A 17,872-nucleotide genomic window follows, 5' to 3' on the forward strand; every position below is an offset into this window, starting at 1 on the left:
CAATATTGCTTCTGTTTCACATTTCGGATCTTGGCCCCAAGGCATATGGGATCCTAGCTCCCTGACCAGGGATTGAGCATGCGCCTCCTGCAATGGAAAGCAAAGTCTTAACCACTGGATTACCTAGGAAATCCCCTGAAACAACAGTTTTAAACCTACAGTCAGCTCTCCCCATAATCTCTAACATTTATTATATTTTGAACCTTAAATTTTTTTTATCTTTTTGTTACATGCAGTAAAATAAATGCAAAAATGTACAGCTCAACAAAGTTTTACATGTGTTTATTTATACTCATGTAACCACCAACTATATCAAGATACAGGACATTTCCAGCACCCAGAAAACTCTTTCATGTCCTCTCCCAGGCAATAAGCACTCCTGGAGTAACTACAGCTCTGATTTCCATCAGCATAGATTAGTTTTGCCTGTTCTTGAACTCAGTATAAATTGATTCGTAAAGCATGTTTTTCTGTGTCTGGTTTTCGTCACTAAACGTTATGTTGTTGATTGCTGACTCCCCAAATATTACGAGAACAATCTGTTCATAAGACAAAGCTGTGTGTGTTACTCACTGCCATCAGGGAGAACATCACCTTGAAAGAGCTTTGGTTGGAGCCGGAAGGAAAAAGTTGAATTTGAGATTTTAAATCTGGTTTAAGGTGAGTCTTTTGATGGGAAGGCTTGACTAGGATTAATAAGAATTATGATACCTTTTTAGGATTGATGAGAAGAGCAAGGCAAGGATTTTGAGGTGAGAGGTTCAAAGACTCTTTGAGATGGAAATTGCTGTCATTCACTATTGAAGAGATAATGGGTCTTTCAGGAAGTTCCTGTAATGAATAAAGTTATTTGTCTAGGCAAGAGTAGCCTGGAATAGGGACCTCCATTGTACTCCAGTGGCCAAAACTCTGTGCTCCCAATGCAGGGAGCCTGGGGTTTGATCCCTGGCCAGGGGTCTAGATCCTGCATGCCACAACTAAAGGCCCTGAATGCTGCAACTAAGACCTAGTGAGATCAAATAAATACAAATAAATTTTTTTAAAAAAAGAGTATCTTGGAAGAGTTCAGTTCAGTTCAGTCGCTCAGTCCTGTCCAACTCTTTGAGACCCCATGAACCACAGCATGCCAGGCCTCCCTGTCCATCACCAACTCCCTGAGTCCACCCAAACCCATGTCCATCCAGTCGATGATGCCATCCAGTCATTTCATCCTCTGTCATCCCCTTCTCCTCCTACCCTCAATCTTTCCCAGTATCAGGGTCTTTTCCAATGAGTCAGCTCTTCATATCCGGTGGCCAAAGTATTGGAGTTTCAGCTTCAGCATCAGTCCTTCCAATGAACATCCAGGACTGATCTCCTTTAGAATGGACTGGTTGGATCTCCTTGCAGTCCAAGGGACTCTCAAGAGTCTTCTCCAGCACCACAGTTCAAAAGCATCAATTCTTCGGCACTCAGCTTTCTTTATAGTCCAACTCTCACATCCATACACGACCACTGGAAAAACCATAGCCTTGACTAGACAGACCTTTGTTGGCAAAATAATGTCTCTGCTTTTTAATATGCTATCTAGGTTAGTCATAACTTTCCTTCCAAGGAGTAAGCGTCTTTTAATTTCATGGCTGCAGTCACCATCAGCAGTGATTTTGGAGCCCAGAAAAATAAAGTCTGCCACTGTTTCCACTGTTTCCCCATCTGTCTGCCATGAAGTGATTGGACCGGATGCCATGATCTTAGTTTTCTGAATGTTGAGCTTTAAGCCAACTTTTTCACTCTCCTCTTTCACTTTCATCAAGAGGCTCTTTAGTTCTTCTTCACTTTCTGCCATAAGGGTGGTGTCATCTGCATATCTGAGGTTACTGATATTTCTCCTGGCAGTGTTGATTCCAGCTTGTGCTTCATCCAGCCCAGCGTTTCTCATGATGTACTCTGCATAGAAGTTAAATAAGCAGAGTGACAATATACAGCCTTGATGGACTCCTTTTCCTATTTGGAACCAGTCTGTTGTTCCATGTCCAGTTCTAACTGTTGCTTCCTGATCTGCATACAGGTTTCTCAAGAGGCAGGTCAGGTGGTCTGGTATTCCCATCTCTTTCAGGATTTTCCACAGTTTATTGTGATCCACACAGTCAAAGGCTTTGGCATAATCAATAAAGCAGAAATAGATGTTTTTCTGGTACTCTCTTGCTTTTTCAATGATCCATCGGATGTTGGCAATTTGATCTCTGGTTCCTCTGCCTTTTCTAAAACCAGCTTGAACATCTGGAACTTCACGGTTCACATATTGCTGAAGCCTTGCTTGGAGAATTTTAAGCATTACCTTACTAGCGTGTGAGATGAGTGCAATTGTGCGGTAGTTCGAGCATTCTTTGGCATTGCCTTTCTTTGGGATTGGAATGAAAACTGACCTTTTCCAGTCCTGTGGCCACTGCTGAGTTTTCCATATTTGCTGGCATAGTAAAGCTATGCTAACTAAGACTGTGTGTGTGTGCTTAGTCGCTCAGTCATGTCTGACTTTGTGACCCCATGGACTATAGCCAGCTAGGCTCCTCTGTCCATGGGAATTCTCCAGGCAAGAATACTGGTGTGATTCATGTCAATGTATGCCAAAAACTACTACAATATTGTAAAGTAATTAGCCCCCAACTAAAATAAATAAATTTATTAAAAAAAAAAAAAGAATACTGGTGTGGGTTGTCATGCTCTCTTCCAGGGGATCTTCCCAACTCAGGGATTGAACCCGGGTCTCCTACGTTGCAGTCAGATTCTTTACCACCTGAGCCACCAGGGAAGCCCATGCTAACAAAGACTATGGAATAATAAACTGTGAAGTGGTTTATAATTTCAGTCCTTAGTATCCAAGTTCAGAGTTGGGGATAGATGGTTTGAGTTTGTGATATTTTTGAGATTCATCTGTGTCATCTCACGTAGCAGTAGTTTGTTCATTTCCTTTGTTGTCTAGTACTCCATTGTTTGAATATACTACAGTTCATTTACCCATAAGGAAATATGTTGCTATAATCATTCTTGTACATGTTTTCTGGTGAATATAAGTACTTGTTGATGTAAGTTTATTTTTGTCTTGTTAAGGAGTCAAACTGTCAATGGAGATTCTTTTGTTGGGCTTTAGTTGGCATCTCAGGGGACCCAGAGATTCCCCTTGGCCCAGCAATCCCACAGCTTGCTTCATATCTTCCTGCCAGGGGACTGTCAATCACTTACTGGTTCAATATTTATGGATTGTACACTGTGGGCTCTGTACTGCACAAGGTGCTGAAGACGCAGCTTGGAGATTTTCCAAGCTCTAGGAGACAGAGTCTTTGACTATGTTGCTCACTATTGTATCCCCAGCTCCTAAAACAGTTCACAGCATGCACTAAATGCTTGATGATCAGAGGTCAGCAAGCCATGGCTCATGGGCCAAATCTGGTCTGCTGTCTGTTTCCGTAAATAGTCATGGGGACACAGCCATGCTTCTTTGTTTACATGTTGTCTATGGCTGCTTTCCTGCCACAATGGCAGAATTTAGTAGTTCTGACAGTGAACACATGTCCCAAGAGGCCTGAGATATGTCCTCTAGCCCTTTACAGAAAGAGTTTGTTGATCTCTAGCCTAGCTGCCCATTTGTCTAGCTAGAAGTTGATACTTCTACCCCATGGACTGTAGCCCACAAGGCTCCTCTGTCCATGGAATTCTCCAGGCAAGAATACTGGATTGAGTTGCCATCCCTGTCTCCAGGTAAACTTCCTGACCCAGGGACTGAACCCATGTTTCCCGCATTGCAGGTGGATTCTTTATCATATGAGCCACCTGGGAAGTCCCATTACAATGGAAGTGGAGCACAGTGAGGATTGTTACTTGTAAGCTTATTATAAAATTTCTCAAAAAGTTTACAAAAAGAAGTAGAGAGAGAAAAAAAATGAACCCAATTTACCTGCCATCTAGCTATAAGGATGGATATTAAGGGATGTATTAGTCCCCTGGTGGCTCAGCAGTAAAGAATCTGCCTGCCAAGAAAGAGAGGCGGGTTCAACCCCTGGGTCAGGAAGATCCCCTGGGGAAGGAAATGGCACCCCACTCCAGTATTCTTGCCTGAGAAATCCCACGGACAGAGGAGCCTGGAGGGCTACAGTCCATGGGGTCGCAAAAGAGTTGGACATGGCTTAGAAAATAAACAAAAACTAAACAACAACAATAGTTTCCTAGTTTCCTAGCTGTAACAAACTACCACAACTGGATAGCTTAGAACAACAGGAATTTATTGTCTCACTGTCTGGAGGCCAGAAATCTGATATCAAGGTGTCAGCAAGACCTCAGTCCCTCTGAAGATGCTGTTTCAAGCTTCTCTTAGCTTCTGGTAGCCTCAGGGATTTCTTGGCTTGTAGATAATCATCTTCTCCCTGTGTCTATTCACATCGTCTTTCTTCTCTGTATGTCTATCTCTGTGTCCAAATTTACAAGGACACCAGTTGTGTTGCCTTAGGGCTCACTCTAACCATCTAGTTTCAACTAGATTACCTCTACTAAGACCGTATTTCCATATAAGGTCACACTCTGAGGTGCTGGGTAGTATGACTTCAACATATCTTTTTTGAAGGGGACACAATTCAACCCAGAACAGAGGAAAGGATAGCAGTCTCTGACTGAGACTTTATCAGCATCTTCTAAACCAAACTGATGTCCTATGACATGTCCTTGAAAAGTCTGGGAGGAAAAAAGACAAAAGAAAAAGTCTGGGAAAGAGTGCATACAATATCCAGCTTCCTGAAGATTAATCACATACATTTCCTAAGCACTGAGAAGTCTTATTGAAAAACCTGTTTAACTCAAAACTTCCCAAATTACTTAACTATCAAACCCTACAATTGCAGCTTTGGAAAGAAGTAAATGACAGATGAAAAGAAAAGCACAGATCTGGAAACATGAGAAAATCATTAAGTGATGATAGAGGATACAGATTAGAGGAGTCCTTCCCTGCTGGCTCAGAAGGTAAAGAATCTGCCTACAATGCAGGAGACCTGGGTTCAATCCCTGGTCAGGAAGATGCCCTGTAGAAGGGAATGGCTTCCCACTCCAGTATTCTTGCCTGGTGAATTCCATGGACAGAAGAGTCTGGCAGGCTACACTTCATGGGATCTCAAAGAGTTGCACATGACTGAGCAATAACACACTCAATGACAACAAGGAGTTTAGAATGAAAAGAAAATTTCATATAATTAGCTGCTGCCTGTTCAATGGACAGGAACTCTGATATGTACTCTGTCCATTTCTTCTACTCTTGAATAGATGTGCAGGGTACCACCTTTGCAGATCTTGCTCCAATTCTATAGGAAAATATTATGTGCCCTCTAAGCAATATAGCTCCCTAGGTTTGGGAGGAATCCTGACTCCCAATTTTCTCCAAAAATTGTCACAATTTTGGAGAAAAATTTCTATTGTAGCTATCTTGGTCTCCAAGATGGAGACCTCTTTGAGTGGGAAAGGCAAGAGAATTTCAGAGATGTAATAATCCAGTTGTCAGACATTCCATCCCTCCATAGTTTGGGGTCAAGTCAGTTCTCCTGCGAATTCCATTTCTGAGTCCATATGTTTATCACAAGGTATTCTTGTATTGGGTTGGCCAAAAAGTTCATTTTGGTTTTTCCATACGATGTTACAGAAAAATCCAGATGAATTTTTGCCCAATCCAATATGTGTATAAGGGCAGTGGTATATGTAATCTACAAAGCCCTGCAAAGGTTGAAAAACAACTTCCATCTGCATTTGCCAGTAGTTCCCATTGGGCACTAGTGCAGAGGTATGGGGTTGGGGGGGGGCAGGTATGCGAGAAGGACATTCCAAAGGTGTGTGACAGACAAAACTGGAGGTTTGAAAGAGGCAGAAATGAAATGACATATTAGTAACCAGTTTCTGCAAAGGCAATCTTGGTGATTCAGTCTTCAGCGTCCATGGCCAGAGGGTCAGGGAGCCATGAGTCAGGTAACCTGTGAACTACTGTGTGTTTCTTTGGCTCAGGGAAGCGTCATCCTAGAGGCAATGATGAGTCTCATGCTGTATAATGAGAGAAATATTCATGTCCACATCCTCAGGTTTCCCTCTGTAGGTGAAGACATCAGAGTTTGATGGTTTGTGGAGCTGGCCCAGATGGAAGAATGGGGCTCAGGTATATGTTGAAGCTGAAACTCCAATACTTTTGCCACCTCATGCAAAGAGTTGACTCATTAGAAAAGACCCTGATGCTGGGAAGGATTGGGGGCAGGAGGAGAAGGGGACGACAGAGGATGAGATGGCTGGATGGCATCATTGACTCGATGGACATGAGTTCGGGTAAACTCCGGGAGTTGGTGATGGACAGGGAGGCCTGGCGTGCTGTGATTCATGGGGTCACAAAGAGTCGGACATGACTGAGCGACTGAACTGAACTGAACTGATAGCATGTATAACACCAACAGTGAACCCTAACATAACCAATGGACTTTGAATGATTATAATGTGTCATTGTAGATTCGTCAATTGTAACAAAAGTACACTCCAGTGGAGGAAGTTAATAATGGGGGAGGTTGTATCTTCATAGGGGCACAGGGTATATGGGAACCCGCCATACTTTCTATTCAGTTTTCCTAAAATTGAACCTAAAACTACTCTAAAAAATAAAGTCTGTAGAAAAAAAATTGCTGTAGCTTTTGAGATTTCCAATGTCTAGGCCACACCCCAGATCAATTAAATCAGAGCATACAGGATTGCAATCTAGACATCAATAAAGTTTTCATACAAATTTACATACAATTTTTCATACAACCCGTGTAATCCCAAAGTATGGTCAAGACTGAGATTTACTGCCCTAGGAAGTGATAATCTCACAGCAGTGAATCTCAGATCTGGATGCCTATTAGACTCACCAGCACTTTAAAAATATGTAGATATACTCACTCCCTGAAATTCTGATTCAGTTGGTCTAGGATGAGTCCTGGGCACTACTGTTTTTTAAAAAGCTCTTCAATTGATTCCAATATGCAGCCAAGGTTGATCTGCAGCAAGAAGGGCAACTTCCTGGAACATATGCTTTAAACTCTCCAGTCTCGTCCCCAAGGGAGACATCACCAATCAGTGCCAGTGAGCCCAGACATGGCCTTAGCATCCTTCTCTACTCAGCTCATCAGGCAGTCACCAACGATGGATCAGAATAACCAATGGAATCCCTTTTGGCAGCTCTGTGTGAAAGATTTACTCCCTCTCCAAGGCAGAGTCAACAAGCCATCTCTGGTTTGGAGATCAGAGATGGCTTTGTTGGCTCTGCCTCCCTCAATTCCACCTCCATCTCCATGACTTGGAAAGTCTGACACTTTCATAAAAGAACTCGCTAAGGCTGTGACTCCATGACAGCTGTTTGGGCTTTAGAACAATGTTGTACTTTCTTCATACTGTGCCTATGGTCTTCAGATCTCAAGGACTTTTCTGCAAACATTAACTCATTTGTTTGAAAAGCAGTGGTGCTGTAAAGACTAATGAGATAATGTGTATGAAACACTCCTGTGTTCCCAAGATGAAAGGCAGCATGCTATTCATGTAAAAGACAGATTCAAAGGCCACTGAAAACTCTCCCAGGAATCGGCAGCTTTTTTGCTTTGCTGTGAATATCGTTTAAGGCCAGGAGAGGGGCCACACCACTGTTGTTTGGAGAAGGCTCAGTGATGTGGGAGGGATAACAGCAAGAAGAGCTTGGAAGAATCCTAGGCTTTGTCACCTTCTAGTTTTGTTACCTTAAGCAAGTTTCTTAATGTCTCTTCCCTCATACGTCCAGTGGGAGTGATGATGCCTAATATGTGTGAGAATGCTGGCTTGGACCCTCATGTTAGCTCTTATAAGGAGCTTAGAAGCCTCCTTGGGCTGGTGTGAAAGAGCCGTATGTGCAGTACATTTTCTCATCACAAAGAGGAAATGTACAGGACAGTGCTGAATAAGAATCCAGAGAAAAGGGACTTCCCTGGTGTTCCAGTAGCTAAGACTCCGTGCTCCCAATGCAGAGGGCGTGGGTTCAGTCCCTGGTCAGGGAACGAGATCCCACATGATGTAACTAAGGGTTCCCATGCTACAACTAAAGACCCCATATGCCACAACTAAGATCCAGCATAGCCAAATAAGTAAATGAGAAAGTGAAGGTGTTAGTCACTCAGTCGTGTCTGACTCCTTGTGATCCCATGGACCAGCCCACCAGGCTCCTCTATCCATGGGATTCTCCAGGCAGGAATACTGGAGTGTGGTGCCACTCCCTTCTACAGGGGATCTTCTGGACCCAAGGATCGAATCCATGTCTCCTGCATTGGAGGCAGATTCTTTACTGTCTGAGCCACCAGGGAAGCTCAAATACATAAATATTTTTTTAAAAATCAGAAAAAAACTTTCCCTTGACTAACATGAGAATTGTGAGAATTTATGTCTTTTAGAATTTTCCCATGTAGATCTATAATTAAGAACAAAATCTATGCTGAGCCCAGCTTGGCCCTAGCAATCATACTGATCTCTCTAGTGAAAATAAAACCTCTCAACGGGTGTATACTAAGTAGCTACTCCACAGAAGGCTGAATAATGGGAATGAATAAAAAAGCTTTCATTTCACCAATATATTCAGAGAAACTCCTGCCTTAAAAAAAAGCAGATAACATGTTTTATCAGTTCTAAGATGCACATTTGATTATACTATAACATACCTGAGCTTGAGGCCTATCTTACAAGCGAAGGTAAATCATAATCTAACAGCTATTCTTTCCTTTTCTTCTTTTTTTTTTAAAGAAAATTTTTTTTTTGATGTGGACCATTTTTAAAGTCGTTATTGATTTTGTTACAATACTGCTTCTGTATTATGTTTTGGTTTTTTGGCTGCGAGGTGTGTGGAATCTTAGCTCCCCAACCAGAGATTAAACCCACACCTCCTGCACTGGAAGGCTAAGTCTTAACCACTGGAAGTCCCTCCTTCCTTTCTTAATGGTTCATTGAATAAATGTGGCATCATGAAATCAATCTTAGAACCTAAGATTGAATCACCTAAGGTCAGTGAAATATGACAGTAATAATCCCTCAGGGCTGTTAGAGGCTTAAGTGGGGGTATTATTGGAAAACTCCTGTATTTATTATTAACTGCTGCATTACAGATTACCCCCAAATTTAGTAGCTTAAAGACATAAATATTTTCTTTTCTTCATGGGGGTCAAGAATCCAGGAGCGGGTTAGCTCCAGTTCTAGCTCAGGATCCTTCTTGAGGCTGGGGTTACAATGTCATCTGGGTCCGCTGTCATCCAAGGCTCCAATGGGGGTGGAGAATCCACTTTAGGGATCACATGGCCCTGGGCAGGAAGCTTCAGTCTCTTGCGATGTGGCCCTCTCCACTGAGCTGTTTGCACCAAGGCAACTGGTTTCTCCTAGAATGAGTTATCCGAGAGAAAGAGAGAGCGAGCCCAGGATGGAAAGATGGGAACTGCAGAAGTTACATGCCATCTCTTCTGCCGTATTCTATTGGTCACAGGCCCTCTCTGGTATAAGATACTAGGGGAGAGCATGGAAGGCAGGGATCCCTGGAGCCATCTTGGAGACTGGCTACCACAACAGCCAACACATGAGTGATGAAAAGGAAATAAGAAAAAAATAAGTTAGTTTTTCTCCCTTGTTCAGCATTTTCCTTTTTACTTCATATGAATTTTGTTGGAAGAGATTGAGTCTTCCAATCTCTTGATTGATTGGTACTACTTTAGGTTGTACCACCATCAAACTTATAGTTTCAATTTATTCAGCAGTATAGCTATAGTGGCAAATGGGATGAAGGTGGAAAGATGTTGAAAAGAACATTTTGTGTTTGGTTATTTGGTATAGCTGGAGGTGAGAATCTTTCCTTCTGGCTTCCAGGTGCAAAACGGAGACTCTTAGGATTTCAGTAATCTCTCTTTTGAAAGAAATGTGTCCCACCTCTAGGGGCTAGTCACCCAAGAGAACTTGGCCACCCTAGTTCTTCTGACCTTTGTAGAGCAGTGATTTGACACCAGATGGGAGCTTTAAATACAGTAAGAGCTCACAGGACCTCAGATCGAGGCTCTTCTGGTTGAGCGCAAAGGGATCAGCTAAGCAAATCACCATCCATTGGCATAGTGCAAAGAATAAATATGTGCATTATAAAATTCTGGAGCCATTGAACCCTGATTTTCATAGTATTCTTAGAAAAAAGAAACCTGGTTATTATAAGATGAATTTATGACATCCTTGGATATTACCCCACATATCCTGAGTATATGATTCTCAAAGTGTGGTACTAACCCAGGATCATCAGCATCACTTGGAAATTGGTTTGAAATGCAAAGTCTCAGTCCTCACTCCAGATCTAGTGAACCACAGCCCACATGGAAATGGAGCCCAGTGAACCATCTGTGTTCTACTGAACCCTCTAGGTGATTCTGCTGATGCTCATTTAAGCTTGAGAACCATGCCCTGAAAAGTTTGAAAAGCACTGCCCACTGTAAAACCCTCTTCCTTGGTGTAAGACATATTCTTTCTTCAATACCCCACCCTACTTGCCAAACACACACACACAAAGGCAAAACTAAATTTTAGTATATGGGGATGCACTTGGGTGATAAAACTATAAAGAAAACTAAGAACATGATTACTATAAAGTCAGGATAATGGCTATTTTTAGAGAAGAGGGAAGGACAAGTGGGCTGTGCAGGAAAAGGCACAGGGAGGGCTCCTGATGCGGTGTTACCCATTTGAAGGAGCATGGGAGCACCCATGATGTGTCTAGCTGGGCTTCAGGAAGGCAGACAACACAAACATGATGGCTGGGGATTTGATACACACACATACCTGTTTCCAGCACAGACTAGCTAGGCAGCTCTCCTCATATAACTAGCGTCTCCAGCAAATGAAACCCAGTACATTTTGACAAAATATGGGGTGTTTTTCAACACCAACAATTGGTTTTCCAATTCTCTGGACACCAATTGGGCGTCAAACAATTAAATACAATTCTGATACTAACTCCCTGGAGTTAATTCCACAGATTTAAGGGTTTGGTCTCCTAAGACTGCCCCTACTTCAGATGCCAGGTGCAAGTTCTGGCCACTCACATTTCTGACCAAATGGCTATAGGTTGGAGGTTCTCACCACCCCCTTCTTAAGCTTGATAATTTGTTAAAATAACTCAGAGAACTTGAGGAAACACAGTGTTTGCTAATTTACTATTAAGATATAACTCAGCAACAGCCAAATGAGAGAGATGCTTAGGGCAAGGCCCAGGAAGATGGACACAGAATTTCACTCCATCTCCGGCTGGACCACCCTCCCCAGCACCTTGATGTGCTCACCAGCCTAGAAGCTCGTCACATCTATTGTTCTAGACTTTTTACAAAGCTGCCTCTCCAGCCTTCCTTCCACTTTCCAGAGGCTAGTGGGTGGGGTGGGGCTAAACCTTCTAACCTTCTAATCACTGGGTTTTTCTGGTGACCAGCCCCACCCTGAGGCTCTCTGGGGGAGTCACCCTAAGTCACTGCATCAGCACAAACTCAGGTCTGACCAAAAGGGGTTTAATTATGAATAACAAAAACATTCCTATTACTCAGGAAATTCCAAGGGTTTTAGGAGCTCTGTGCCAGAAACTGGACACAAAGGCCAAATATATTTCTTATTATACAGCACAGAGGAAAAATCCGAAAGGGAAAATATGTTAAATGTGACAGAAACTGGACTGGGTTGTCAATGAGTTCAAGAGACTCCAGGCCTCACCCCGGGCTGTCTACACATGGCGTTCTCTTCCTCTCTTGCATCTTCCATCTCTCCATCACCTGCCGTGCTGCCTTCATTTCTCTTATTGCAGATGACCCTCCTCCATGTGGCAGTGTGAGGGCAGAATGCATAGTGTCACATAAATCCTGAATTAAATGATTTATCATCCCAGCTTAGGGATGCCAGAGGAAAGCATCATCTCTTGCAGTGTCCATAAATAAAATTCCAGGGATGGGCCATATTTGCCTTGCTTGGGCCCCAAAACCAACTTGCTGTGGCCCTGGAGCTTGGGTATTTTGACTGTCTGGTGTAGAAGGAAAATAAAAATGAAGTGAATATTACTAAGAGAACACTCTAAAATAGAGCCAGGAGGCCGTTGAAAAAGTGTGACGTGTACCTGTCTCAGCCTGGATGGAATTTGACCTTTTGACTACGCATTGTCCGACTCCAGATACTTATCAGACACTTACTCTAACATAACTTATGGTAGCCTATCTACTTATCAAACTCCTACCCTAAAATTATTTTCTGACGTGAGTCAGAGTGGATCACAATCTTCACTGGGCAACTATAACCACCTTGTGGGTTTTGTCTTTTTAAGCGTTTGAACTTTTCTTTTTCCCAAAACACTCTTTTGATTTACTTGAATCTGTGTCTTCTGAATTATAATTCTTAAGGCCTCATATAAGGCTCTCTATTCTTTGTGGTCTCAGTACTGGGCATGGATCATACAAGTGGGTGACTAGGGGTGGTTGGGACTAGCCAAACCCACAAGGATCACACGGAATGCTAGAGGGTAGTTCCCCAAGGAAAGAGAAGAGGAATTCCAGGTGGCCAAGACAATCATACATGTTTGCTGTAAGTTTTGATGGAAACCCCACATGGGGGTATTTTGTGCCTGGGAAAGGGAGAGGGACAAAGTAGGGAGGAGAGTCAGGCTATTCTGAAGATAGGCTATAGTTTGAACACATCAGTCCCTGGAAAAAGACATGTGTGTTCAGTGGAGGGATGCAAAAAACTTGAACAGATGCCTTGGGGTCTGCCTTGCCCATCTATCTTGAGTCATTTCCATCTCTCATCAAACATGTAAGAAAATGCTTGGCCTTCCCAGCCTGGGAGTATTCTCCAGAGATGGAGATGTAGTGTTGTGTGGCAGAAAGAGCACTGGACTAGAAGTCAGGGCCCTCAGTCCCTGACTTGAACAAGTTCACTCCCTAATCAATAAACATGTCATTAGACCAGATCAGACTGCATGCTGCAATCCATGGGGTCGCAAAGAGTTGGACACGACTTAGCGACTGAACAACAACAATAAGACCAGATCATAGTTAAGCAGAGTATTGTGAAAACAGGGACAGGTCTGGGACTGGGGAGAAATAGAAGGATGAAACACCACCAAGGGGTTGGATACACTGACTATCACAATGTTATTATATTACAAATCTATAACTTCATTGAAAAATAAAAATGATAGGTAGAAATGTATTTTGTATTATTTTATTTTAGTCCCATTAAAGGAAATGATCTTCTCTTGTATCTCTTCACTTTAGTGAGAAAAGTACAAGCTACTTTTCCCTATGCACCAGGATGAAAAATACCTTGTGGACTCCTGAGGAGAGCTTTCCTTTAAGAGAATACATATTATTTATGCCATAGGAGACACGTAAATGAAGGTGAATAGCCCGGACTGCCTAGGGAAAGGCAATATTGAGAAAGCCTTTATGTTTGGGAAGTTGGGAGTCAGGAGGATGGGTGGAAGAAAATATGCTGCCACCTTCTCCCTTGGCCATCACTGAAGAAAGGTTGGGAGGGAGCTCTGTGAACAATAGAATCTATTTCGACTCAGAGCTTCAGGAGCCAACTCCCGGTGCACAGAAGCTAAAAGAACTTGGTTGAAAGGGCAGCCACGTTGGGGTCCACAGCGGAACTGAGTGCTGAGGGAGGTCACTGACCTCTGTGAAGAGCCCCCGTGGCGCCTTTAGGGACCAGCATCCTAAGGGCTCCTCACAGAGAGGAAGGAGTTTAAGGTGAACCAACTTGTCCTCGACAGCGACACCGTGTGGCCGAGAGAAGTAAAGACAGCACTGGATCAAATGCCTCTTCTCTGAGGTCGAGGCTGCCTGGCCAACCTGGGTCCAAACTTCAATAATTGGAGAGGGTGCGCTTCAAAAGGGAGACAATGACCTCATTTCTAGGCCACAGGGAGCTACAGCGATTTTTTCAGAATTGCTATTTGGAGTTGTTGGAGCAATTCATTTTGGTTGCATATATTCTGAAACAAATGTTATAAATAGACTAACATTTCTGAAAATCTATAACCACATCATTTGACTTTTGCAGGTTCTGCTGGAGTCCTGAGCATCACGCTCCAGGCCACTGGACACAAGCTTTGTTTCACTTCCTCTTTCACCAAATGATATGCTTACTTGTTTTCTGAAAAGGAGGAGCAGGGAAGAGGGGTAGGACTCAGTTTTTTGACTTTCAAATGGGACTCCTCTGGGGTCATTACATTTTCCTCTAAGGTAACTTTAGCTCAAGGGTCTACATACTTAAATGGAACTGTTTAATATTTTAAGAATTTCCTGGGAAAGTTACTCATGCTACTCACTGTAGATTTCCTGTTGAAGAAATGTTTCATTTTTTTTTTTTCTAGCTGAACACCACAGCATTGATTTCTCAAATCACTTATAGATTTATCAGGAATATGTGTTTGTGCTCAGTTGCTTCAGTCATCTCCAGCTCTTTGTGACCCTGTGAACTGTAGCTCGCCAAACTCCTCTGTCCATGGGATTCTCCAGGCAAGAATACTGGAGTGGGTCGCCATGCCTTCCTCCAGGGGGTCTTCCCAACCCAGGGATGGATCCTGTGACTCCTTTATTGCAGGCGGATTCTTTACCCACTGAGTCACCTGGGAAGCCCCCTTATTAGGAATAGGACTGTGTAAATTAGTCAACTGGGTATAGACCACGTGGCTTGGAGTGTCATACATTCGAACAATAGGGAGTGTATGAGCCCCACCATCTATCAGGTGGGGCTGGGCATTGAAGCCCCAAATTGGTACCGAACAAAGCATAGCCTCTCTTGGCTGGAGACAAGCACAGGAAGAGGAGAGAGGAGGAAGATCCCAGTCAGTCTCAGCTGCCACTACTGATTCTGAGAGACAGAGAGAGATGCCAATAACCAAACACAGAACCAGCCCATGAAATCAGTCATTCACATGGTGGGCAGTGTTGTTCTGAAGTTAGGTGTGTCAAGTGCTAGATTTGAATCTCTCAGTTCCACCACTTAGCAGCTGTGTGATCCCGGGCATGTCACTGAGCCCTAAGTACCTCAGTTTCCTCATCTGAGAATTGGAGAAAATACCCACATCTTAGGAGGTTTTAGTCAGATAATACTGGCAAAGTGCAATGCTGAGCAGAAGTGCTCTGTAAATTGAGCTTGATTGTAATAATGATAGTGACTCAAAAATTTGTAGACCAATCAGATCACCCATGTATTTTTGTTGTGTTCAAATCAAGAGTTGATCCATTTAATAAAGAGTTGTGGGTTTAAACCAGATTAGATTCACCATGTTTGTCTAACTCTTCGGATCTTGACCAAATAGAGACTACATATCAGACTCAGTAGGGGAGTTTTGAAACTACAGATGCCCAGATTCCAACTCAGAGTCTGATACTGTTAGTCTGGACTGTGCATTGGGTTTCAGGATTTTCAATCATGAATTAACGTGCAGCCAAACTTGGAACCCACTGGTCTAACTGAATATGAAGAGTGAGCAAATTTGAGTATGAAGAGTGAGCAGATTAGTCCTTTGGTCCCAGGCAACCAGGGAAGTTGCTGATGGTTTTCTCCTTATATATCCACATTTGTGCTAGAAGTTGTCTTGGAAACAAGCAGTGGGAGAAAGCGCTAAAATCTGTCACTAAAAATTGACTGAGGGACCAATAATTCTAACTTCCTGAGACATTCGTGAGTTCTTTCAGTAGTCAGGCATGTGTCTCAGCCAGCAGTTCTGGGATGCCTGGAACAGCTGGAGTTAGAAAGATGGATACCAGGGGCAGCTCTGCTGCAACTCAGCCAAGGGAGAGTGCATGCAAGTCCATCTGCCTATGCCATCTCAGCTTGGTGATCTGTGTGTGTTCATGGAGGTGAAAATGTTCTTCCTGCAAACCTCACAGAGCTGTTCTTAGGTCACCGAAATTATGTCGAGAAAACATTTTGCAAACTGTAAAATGCTATATGAATGAAATCCAATACCCAATAGAGATTAGACATTGCATTTTTTAAACAACAACAAAAAACCCTGCAAATTATGGTTTTTGCTATTTAGAGCTAAGTTTTCCACCGCCTTGTAGCAAAGTTGTGATAGAGACCATTTTACATAGCAAGTCTATATGCAAGGTTTCAAAAAAGCAATACTGCAGTGCACTTTATTTTCTATTCTAATCAGTAACTTGTCATGATAAACCTTCTGCAAAACACTATCTAGGAGGTGGGGGCTTCCCTAATGGCTCAGCTGCAAAGAATCAGTCTGACAATGCAAAAGATGCGGGTTTGATTCCAGGGAGAAGGAAGGATCCCCTTGAGAAGGAAACGGCAAAACACTCCAGTATTCTTGCCTGGGAAATCCCATGGACAGAGGAGCCTGATGGGGTGGCAAAGATTTGGACATGACTGAGTGATTGATCAGGAACATCATTAGGAATTAGGCCTACCTAGTAAAAATGGCTCCCTTTTTTTGCAGAAAAATAATTACTGTAATGAGTTTTTATTATGCAAATATAAAGCACAAAGGTCCATGCAATTTTACTGAGGATGAAAAGTCGCCGGCATTCAAATGAAGGGTTTTAATTTGTTATGTAAATCTAGGGGTTTTTTTGTTTGTTTCGTTTGGGATTTGGGTCTGTTTGTTTGTTTTAGCAGAATTATTTCTGTCCAGGTTATGGTGACTCTTGAAAGCATTTCTTTTGTTAAACAAAATGTAGTGGAATAAATTTTAAAGATCTTATTGGTTCATCAATTCATGAATCTGGCAGTATCCTATCTAGCAGATAGAAAGGAGCTCCAATTAGTTGTACAATTCAAGGTGGGGGTGGTTACAGACCAACATGAGCTGGAACAAGAAAGTTACACTAGGCAAAAGCAGATTGGTTATTGCAAGGCTATTTCCTTACACAGGCAAAGAGAAGCCTTGCTTGGAGCCAGGTCAGGTACCTTGTGCTGAGCAGAACACTGATAAGTTGATGTAAACCTTCCTTTTCTGGGAGACCCCAGCCTAGAAACCTAGGTGAAAGTCCTAATTTCCTGACATGGAAGCAAGCTTCAATGAGGGCCCAATCTGGTTACTTTAACACTTTCCTAAATCTGATTCAGACTGCCTGGCATGTGTACATTATTGTGTATTCTTAAGGGGTTATGTGTGTTGTGTTATGAACATCTAGATGCAGAGGTGGAGCTTGTCTGTAGGGATCATGGAAGACACCTGCTAGCTGATTTCTTTATCTCACACTGCAGAAGAAGGGTTATATGGAAAAGGCAACTGCCCATCTAAGGAAAAGTTAAAGGTATATTGAGAAGCCGGCTAGAGCACAGACTCCATCTAGAGTCGCATTGCCTTGTTTGAATCTCAGTTTCAATTCTTACCAACTGTGTGACTTCAGTCTAAAAATTAACCTCTCTGTGCCTCAGTTTTATTTTTCATTAACTAGAGGTAATGCTGCTGCTGCTAAGTCACTTCAGTCGTGTCCGACTCTGTGCGACCCCATAGACGGCAGCCCACCAGGTTCCGCCGTCCCTGGGATTCTCCAGGCAAGAATACTGGAGTGGGTTGCCATTTCCTTCTCCAGTGCATGAAAGGGAAAAGTGAAAGTGAAGTCGCTCAGTCATGTCCGACTCTTAGAGACCCCATGGGCTGCAGCCTACCAGGCTCCTCCGTCCGTGGGATTTTCCAGGCAAGAGTACTGGAGTGGGGTGCCATTGCCTTCTCCGAACTAGAGATAATAAAAGTACATAAAAGTCATTAACTTGTTATAAGAATTACATTAATTAATATTTATAAAATGCTTAAAACAGCCAGAACATTGTAAGTACCTTATAAGTGTTAAATAAA

The sequence above is a fragment of the Giraffa tippelskirchi genome, chromosome 2 (assembly GCF_054371585.1).
Source record: "Giraffa tippelskirchi isolate mGirTip1 chromosome 2, T2T-mGirTip1v1.2.pri, whole genome shotgun sequence".
NCBI classification, from domain to species: domain Eukaryota; kingdom Metazoa; phylum Chordata; class Mammalia; order Artiodactyla; family Giraffidae; genus Giraffa; species Giraffa tippelskirchi.